We start from the raw sequence: 6,468 nt of genomic DNA on the forward strand, positions 1-6,468 counted from the left end.
CTTTTATAATATCTATTGTACATTTTGGATCTTATTTACTCTTTCAGTTTCTTACACTAGGGAGACAATACAATGTTTACACATGTGAGTCTGATTTATTTCACTTACGAGTATGGTCTCTAGTTGTATCCATTACCTACAACAGCCTCGAGTTTATCCTTCTTTATAGCTGAGTAGTACTCCATTATATAAAAATACAAAATGTTTTTTTATCCTTCTTCAGTTGAAGGTCTTTTGGGTTGTTTCCAAGATTTAGCTATTCCAAATTGTGTTGCTATAAATATAGGTGCACATATATTGCTGCAGTATGATGTTTTTAGTTCTTCTGGAAAAATATCTAGAAAAGGAATAGCTGTGTCAAATAGGACCTCTAATCCTAGTTTTTTGAGGAGTCTTCACACTGAGTGCCACAACATTTAGACCAGTGTACACTCCCACCAGCAGTGGAGAAGTGCTCCTCTAGTCCCACGGCCTCTCCAGCATTTGTTATTGGTTGATTTCTTGAGGATAGCCATTCTTTCTGGAGTGAGACAGAATCTCAGTGTTGTTTTAATTTGCATTTCTTCAGTGACCAAAGAAGTTGAACATTTTTTAATGAATTTGTTTTCCATTTGTACTTCTTCATCTGAGAAGTGTGTATTCATCTCAGATGCTCATTTTTGGATTGAGTCTTTGAATTTGGGGGACTCGATTTTTTTCAGTTCCTTAAATGTTCTAGATGGAAGTCCTTTGTCAGAGGGACAGTTGGCTAAAATTTTTTTCTCACTCTGTGGGTCTTATTTTCACTTTGTGGGTGATTTCTTTTGATGAGCAAAATTTTTTTTAATAATATGAGTTTCCAAGTTGTTGATTCTTTGAAGTATGTTCTGTGCAGTTTGGTTTTTGTTCATGAACTCTCTACCTACGCAGATGTCTGTCTTCAAGATTTCTACCTATTGTCTCTTCCTTTAGATTTAGTGTCAAAGAATAAAACTAGACCCATGACTAACACCATGCACTAAACTAAAGTCAAATTGAATCAAAGATCTAAATATTAAAACAATTTGGAATATTTTGAGATGGCATGTTCTTAACCCCTTCAAAACCCAGCCAGGCTAGTATTGATGTTTGGGTTAGGAGGTAGTTTGACCCTTTAAAATTGGAACCATTAAACTTGATGTCATTATCTAGATTCTGCCTGACATTTCTCATGCTTGTAACATGTATGTCACTAAGTGCTGCTTGGATGAGTGAATACATCAATTAGTAAATTTGTAGCAGATACTAATATGTGCACTTTGAGCTATGCAGATATTTTACTCATTCTCCACCTTTAGGATAAAGATCAGACTTCTTCATACACAGAATACAGTTCCGGAATAATCTAGCTGCTGACTTTTCTTATTCAGCCTTAATTTCCAGTCACTTCCCATCTGAAAGGCTCTACTGTTTACTCCAATTGATGTTCCCTTTGTGTATTGGCCTTCACACGTTTATCAGCATAGATCCCCACTCTTGCCTTGTATATTCTGCTTCCCACCCTTCCTCTTCTTATTTCTTACTCACCAATTTAAATAATTTATTCTTGGGGAAACTTTTCTTGATACTTTAAGTCTAGACTTCTACAGTTGACAGAACTAAGACTCAAATAATGTCCCCAGGGCTCCACAGGTTATAATTGGAAAAGTCCAATTTATCCAGCTTTATTCGACTTCAGATAAATATTATTTCATTTGTATTACTCCTCAAAAGACTCAAGGAAATAAAGGGGATAAATGACTGCCTCCAGATAACAGAGCTAACCTAGTGCAATTCTGTAGCCCTAATCCAGATACACTATATCAGAGCAATTCCTCTCACCAGAAATGATAGCTTTCTAAAGTGGGAGAAATTATTATCCAGTTCACCAACTAGCCAAATTATGATGAAAGATTCCTTATCACTACAAGCTGAAAGAGCGAATTCTTGGGCAAACATTCCTAGGCACTTTCCTATCTGACTTGAGTAATGCTCCACCCTGACAATGCCTTTTCTCTATGTCTTTTGAGCAAATGAGACCTTTAAGATAGCCTCCCAAGGGAATCAGGTGAGCTGACTTGGTCTCTTTCTCACTGAGATCCAATATCTGACACCTACAAAATACAGGAGGGGAGGTTTATTTTGACTCTTGATTTTTAGAGGATTCAGTCCACAGGCTCCAGTGCAGGGAGGGCATGGTGGGATGGTCTGGTCGAGGAAAGCTGCTCACATCATAGAGGCCAGCAAGCAGACAATGCAGGGAGGAGTCCGGCAGGGAGATGCACTCTTTCAGTCACATTCCGAGGGAGGGATGGACTCCTCCTTCCAGACCCCTCCCTCAGCAGCACATTCATCTCTAAGCTCTTCAGTGGATAGACCCACTGATGAGCTTAGCACCCTCAGGATACAATTACCTTCCAAAAGCTCAACCTTTGAGCACGTGAGCTTCCTGAGGAATATTCTAGATCTAAACCGTAACAGTAACTCACTATGTTATCTTTGTAACCACTACATGGCTAGCACAATCACTTATCAATCAAGTAAATGTAGAAGTAGAGCTATTTCAACCTCTTGTGTTTTAAGCTCTGGAAGTGTGTCAAGTGCTGGAAATCAAACTCAGGACCTCATGCTTGTCAGGCAGGCACTGTGTCACAGAGCTATACACCCGGTTGTGGAATTGCTATTTAATACTATTCCCCCAACTGAACTTGAGACAGATAGCTCTGGGTTAAAACAAAATTGCTCTCCAAAGACATTTATCACCACAACTGGTATGAGGGAGGGGAGAGGGTGTGTATTGAGGAGATTCATAGTCGGACTAAAAACCTAATCTCCTCTAAATTCTCAGAAAGTCTTAGCATTGGTTTTATTTTATCAAGAAATTGCCCAATATGCATGTTGCAGAAGACAAACTGAATTGACCCTAAAACCTCTAATTAATTTTTAGTCATTCTTCTGCCTTTCTCCTCCTGCTACTCCTCTCTCATCATCATTCAAGAAATCCCTCCTTTTTGTCTAAGCTAATATTGTCTGTGATAGGAGCAGCACTAAGGATGCTGCTGATATATGAACAGTTTTATGAAATAAATATGAGGACTTGAAAATGAAGATGAGTTGTGTTAAATTTATTTCATCATTGATTATACTTTAGTAGGAATATTCCTGCAATTCTGAAGTCCCATGCCTACTCTGCACTGTCTAAATACACTTGAAAATTCATAAAGGAAAAGGTTGATAATATTTTCAGAAAGCTCATCTATAAAATCAACACACAGTGCCCCAGAGCACAAATATGCAAAGAAATCTCAAACAGGATGCCTCTGAAGCCAGTCATTCTTTCTGACAATCTAATTGAAAGAATTAACAAGTTAAAGTGAGACAATCACACATACGCACACACTGTCCTGGCAACCACACATTGAAAAAGAAAGGAATCACTGAGGTCAAGTTGGCAGTGCCCAGCTGGCACTTTCTAGGCAGGCTGTGTCTTTGCTAACAAACTTTACCTACAAATAAGGCAGAGTCAACTATGCGCAAACAGAGCCAGACACAGGTCCTTAATAACAATCTGGTAACTAAATAAAATAATAAATAAATAACTAAGGATCTCAGTGGTTTTGTGGAGGAGTGTACATGAAATATTATAATCATGTATCTATTCTTCTGATGTCACTTGGCCTCCTATAATCCACAGGAAGATCTCAGTGTCCCTAATCCCACTGTAAAAGGTGACAGTGGCATTCCGAGTTTGTAATCAATTTCTGACTTCAGTTCTCCTGGACAACTGACAAATCCCTTCATAAACTGTAGACCTAAGCCAGATCTTGAATGCTGAAAAACTCACCAAGGTAATGTCACTGAGGGTAGGGGGAGGGTTCTGAAGGTCAATTAACCTTCTCCAGATGACATTATTTTACCTGATTGTGTGTGTGTGTGTGTGTGTGTGTGTGTGTGTGTGTGGTGTGTGTTAAAAATATTTCTACCACTGTACTTTCTATTAAAATCACCATGAATACTTGAGAATCTACTGTTGTTCCTCTTGCAACCAATTATTTTCTTGAATCTTGTCTTGAAGGACAATTCTCCCTAGGGACAACACTTGCCATCTGCTGCTTCAGGTAAGTCTCCTATCAAATCCCCTCCATGTGGCTTGTTTTAGCTACTAATGAGTTGTCTTCACTATGATCCTAAGCATTTCTCCATCTTATTTAGGTTGTTAGTGCTAATTTTAAAAGCACATTTTAAGGCTGCTTTTATTAAGCATTTGAATTAGTGAAAAGATTCATGCCATGGGACCCCTGACTTCGAGGACCCTTTTCCCACATGACTCTCCATCCATGGAAAAAGAAAGATTTACTAATTAGTTCACAAGAACTATGAAGCACTCACTGCGTGTAAAGTTTTATGTTTTTGACAGCAACAGAAAATAAATAACATGCATAAGCAATATTTCAGGCCTAGAATGCTATGAGGGATGAGTTCTCTAGATAAAATTGTGTACTGAGGCAGGGATTGTCCTAGATTGCCAGCCCCAGCTCTGTACTTCTTGTGTGGGTGTCATCCTAGACAAGTCACTTAAACTTCTGGAGATCCTCATATCTTACTTTACAAAATAGCATAAGATCTTTTCCCTACCTTCGCTCATAGGGTGAAGTGGAAGATCAAATGAACTAAAGACTGAAATCCCTTTATGACTTTTAAAGTGCTACCCACTAGTGACTGACTACCACTGTTGTCATCATCATCATCATACCATCATCATCATCACAATGTCTACTGTTGTTAAGGAGAGAAGAAACTGTTGCATGACTGGATGCTAAATCAAGGTTCTGTCCCCTCAGGACAAAGCTACCAGAAGACTGCCGTAAGTGCTGTTGCCACTCTCCGTAACATCGTGATTGCTACTTACGGAGCAGCCTGCTACACAGAAAAAGGGATCAGATGCCTTGACACCCGAATTGCTGGGTATCAAATCTCTCCCATTATCTTTCCAAAGAACACAATGTATTTGCAGCTGGAAAGAGACAACCTGACTTGAAGCCAAATCATGCTGGCTTCAAGTTGCTGGAATTGGCTCTTCAGAAGGTAAATTTTCTAAAGCCACAGCACTCTGCTCCCTATTCCCCATCTAATTGGATCTGAATTAGAACTGCACATTCAGAAAACTCTTCTGTCACTTTTTGTCAAAGATTTCTCTTTGAGTCGCTTGAAATATCTATTAAAAACTTAGCCTAAAGCAGTGTCTTTTGAATACCCACCTCAGTAATTCAGTACTGGAACACTGTGAGCGTCCACCAACATCAAATGGATAAATTACTCAAAAGACATTTTCCACCCTTAAATATAGTTCCAAGAAAGAATAGGAAATGCCTCATACCTCTAATGGAAGCTATTTTCTACAAAAACAAATCATTCAGCTCCATGGACCTAGAAATGCCTTTTGCACATAAAATTGAAACGAAGAGACAGCAAAACAGCAGCTGAAGCCATGAAGTCATCACCCCCAAAGCACATGATTCAAATAAAACTGATATACTCATTGGAAAAATGGGCTCTCCACACACACAGCATTATGGCTGAGCTATAGTAGTTGTCATCTTATGTATAAAAGAAAACAACCAATATTTTGTATGAATTTTCAAGAAAATGAACTATTTGTTCCTTCTTAGTAGCTAATGTAAATGTCAGAGGAAATAGCAGTTTGAGTTCCAATAAAAATGTGGAACATTTCAAAATGCTCATACATAAATCCTGACATCAAAATGTCCGTATTTTAAGATGCTGGAACATGAGCATCAAATGATGTGCTTAATACATTTGTTCTTTCGTGAAGAGATGAGGTATAATTGTATGCAATCATCTTGTAGCTAGGAATTATATTAAGAAGTCTGAACTATAAGTACTAAATCAAACTAAATCGTCTCTATCCTATTTTTCTCTTTCATACTTGTCATTACTTCCTGAAGTTCTCATTAGAACTGCATAATTCTACACCCCACAGCCCATAGGTTTTCTTCAGAGAAGGAGGGGAATTTAGTCCTTCTCCTTTCTCTCAGAGCCCCGGATCTCTCCTTGCAGATGCTCAGGGGATGAGAGTCACAGATACATCATTTCAATGAACAATAATACCTTATTAGGTAGGAGAACTAAAGTATTGCTGCTTTGCCTTTTCATAAATATTTAGCATATCTTTAAAATCTGTTTTCATTGTCCTTTGAGAAAAAGACAACATGTTCTAGAAGAAAGGTTAATGGGAAAACATGAGCTAGGTCGTGGTATTAAAGACAGATTTCTTTTCCAATGCTAAAAACCACAGTTCTCCCTCATTCGCTCCTAAAGAAAACATAACATCGCTGGCCTAATGGGCTGCCCACAAATGACCATTATTGAATGAATAATAAAGGAATAATAGCAATGTGATTTTCACTTACATCAACCACAAAAATCTTCTGGGAATCATCCAAAAACTGC

General features: G+C 38.3%; 1 long non-coding RNA gene across 1 annotated transcript; it reads left to right on the forward strand.

Annotated features, from left to right (window-relative positions):
• The first annotated feature begins 3,699 nt into the window (after positions 1-3,699).
• Positions 3,700-5,710, forward strand: LOC134475373 (uncharacterized). The gene is made up of 3 exons (XR_010046481.1): positions 3,700-3,845; positions 4,073-4,115; positions 4,645-5,710. It is a non-coding gene; the product is annotated as an uncharacterized LOC134475373 (long non-coding RNA).
• Positions 5,711-6,468: the final 758 nt, after the last annotated feature.

This window comes from Cavia porcellus, unplaced genomic scaffold (genome assembly GCF_034190915.1).
Source record: "Cavia porcellus strain 051 isolate PalLab524CR breed Dunkin Hartley unplaced genomic scaffold, mCavPor4.1 scaffold_3, whole genome shotgun sequence".
Classification (NCBI taxonomy): Eukaryota; Metazoa; Chordata; class Mammalia; order Rodentia; family Caviidae; genus Cavia; species Cavia porcellus.